Below are 2781 nucleotides of genomic sequence, written 5' to 3'. Positions count from 1 at the left end.
TAGCGCATCGTAAGCAGAGGACGCTCAAACGTTTATATCATTTGAATCTATATCATAAGATGTGACGAAATTTTTATACTGATTGTCACCTACCACAATCCTCCTCCTTTATCCGGACTTAAGACTGGCTAAATATAAACTATTTAGTCGAAGTTTTTTATTATATATTAAATCAGTTTATAATCTTTAATTATATATTTATGAATATATTATAGAATATATTTTAATTTTTAATATATTTTATAATTTTAAAATATATTATATTTTTTTTAAAATTATTTTAATTTTAATTTACATTGATTATATATTTTATTATTAAATAACATTGTAATAATACATTTAATGATAATTATTAATAAAGTAAAATTATTTAAAAAATTAAATAATAATTTAAATATAATCTTTATAACAGCAATTATATAAAATTATTTTAGAAAATTGGAATCAATGTTAAATCCAAGTGAAATTAAATCAAACCAGAATTGAAGTAAGCAGCTAACGGAGAAAGAGGAGCGGAACGCAGACTCACTTCTCACCATTCTCACTAGCTCTTAGGTCAGTAAGCTTCACCATTTCAACAATTAGATCGCTCTAATTTCTTTTTTCTCTTCGTTCTCAAGCTCTATAAATCTGAAATCTACCAACAATTTTGCTGTTGATTGCTTGATTCGAGAGCAATTCGTCATTAGTCAAAACCTAAATTTTCTTTCTTTTTGATAATAATAATAAAAAAAAAATGTAATCCATCCTTTTCAAATAATTGAAATTTCTGAAAGTAACTTTATACCTTATTTTGATTCAAAGTATAGGCCGAAAACGAAGCAAAATGCTTGTGGGTATATCTGTGAATCAAGATTCATATTGATTCACCCGATTTCACTATCAAATCGAAAGATTCAATCATGATTCTGGTATATTTGTGATTATTCGAATCGCTAGGATGGGAAATCAAATCAAATTGAGAATAACAAGATTCTAACAGTGATTATTTGATGGAAAACAGTGATTATTTGATGGAACATCTCTCTTAAAAGCTAATTTTCACTGGTATTAGAAAATCATAGCTATGGAGTTTGCTAAATTTTCTGAAGCTAATGTATCCGCTTGTCATTTTTACGATTATGCAACTGTACCATTTCTTGCTGAATTTTTAAGGTATTTTATTTTTCACTTAAAATCTTAAGTAGAACATTGAACATAACTGCAGCTGATTATGTCATATTCCATCAGTAATATAACTAATTCATAAAAATATCAAGTTTGCTACACTCCTTTGGATATGTATAGATATCAGATAATGGGTAATTTGTAGATTGTTATCACTGGCATATTATTCAGGTGCCTACTTCCTTCTCACTTAAATATGCATAAATATTACCTATTTCTTTCACCATTGGCTTTTATCTTGTATTGATGTCTTTTGGAATAAGCTTAACACAATTGAAAATGATGGTTTGATTATCTGTTTTTTTTAATTATTATTTTTTATGCTTAAGGTTATTTCTGAGGAGGAAATTGTCTAATATGTGGTGGATGGCAATTGTTCTATTAGCTTTTGGAGCAACTACAAGCCAGGAATTAGAAGGGGACTATCTGTCCAATTGTTGAAACTAGCATTTTCCTGTCCATGTGCTTTTGTTTCAATTCTTGGTGTCCAATTGTTGAAACTAGCATTTTCCTGGTTATGTGTTCTTCTTCAAATCTTGGTGTTTTTGTAATACTCAGCCCATTAACTCAAATTTATGAGAGCCCATGACACAAAGTGATGAAGCCAATATCTTAGTACCTTTGAGAAATCTCTAGACTAATAATAATAATAATAATAATAATAATAATAAAAAGAGGGAAGAGGCTCAAAAGTGCCAAAGTTATTCCCGTCCCTTTTGTGAGCAGCAAAAAAAAAAAAAAAAGAAAAGAAAAGAGCACTCAACACCCCAAGTTTCATCTTCCTCCCTTCATTCACATCCTTTTTTTACATAATCAATCATAAATCCACTCAAGCTTTAATTAAACACCCATTTTCAACAAAAACCCTAACTTAAAATCATCTTCCACTCATAAGAGCTAATGATTTCTTTCATGTGAGTAAATGTCAGGAATTGGTCTCATAGACTTCTCAAGACCTGACGATGGAGCTCAGACCAACAACTCCTTCAATCACAGAGTAGCAACATGAGTAACAGAAGAATAGAAGAAAGGAATAATAAAGAAAGAGAAGAAGATTCGAGGAAGAAGGAGAGAGAGAGAGAGAGAGAGAGAGAGAGAGAGAGTAAATGGTTGTATTATTGATCAAATAATCTCTAATCCAAGATTTGTACAATATTTATACTTGCTAGTACATTGAATTTATTCTTTACATTTAGTTACGGTAACAAGTGCTAACTTCAGTAACAAATTACAAACAAACTTCTTAACTGTTTCCTCCTAAAATACAGCTAACTCCTTAACTGTTTCCTCCTAAAATACAACTAACTCCTTAACTGTTCCCTCCTAAAATACGACTCAGCAAAGATCCTCTTGACTTGTTGACTTCTCCCTCTTCTTGAGTTACTGTCACAACATTACCCCCTCCGCAATAGCATTCTTGTCCTCACGAATGATCTGAGGAAACTGTTGTAAAATAAAATTCTTATCCTCCCAAGTTGATTCTTGAATTGACAAGGTATCCCATTGTACCGACACTTGCTCCACATCTTTGCCATCCCTTTGAATAGTCCTCTTATTCAAAATTGCCTCAGGACCCATCCATAGCCCTTGTTTGTTGAACTTAGGTAAGGAACT

At 30.8% G+C, this 2781-nt stretch overlaps 1 long non-coding RNA gene across 1 annotated transcript; it reads left to right on the top strand.

The window, feature by feature from the left end:
- The first annotated feature begins 423 nt into the window (after positions 1–423).
- On the top strand, positions 424–1685 carry LOC110656704 (uncharacterized). The gene is made up of 2 exons (XR_009151381.1): positions 424–555; positions 1497–1685. It is a non-coding gene; the product is annotated as an uncharacterized LOC110656704 (long non-coding RNA).
- Positions 1686–2781: the final 1096 nt, after the last annotated feature.

The sequence above is a fragment of the Hevea brasiliensis genome, chromosome 9 (genome assembly GCF_030052815.1).
Source record: "Hevea brasiliensis isolate MT/VB/25A 57/8 chromosome 9, ASM3005281v1, whole genome shotgun sequence".
NCBI classification, from domain to species: Eukaryota; Viridiplantae; Streptophyta; class Magnoliopsida; order Malpighiales; family Euphorbiaceae; genus Hevea; species Hevea brasiliensis.
The sequence above is the reverse complement of the archived record's forward strand: the minus strand, read 5'-3'. Positions and strand labels throughout refer to the sequence as shown.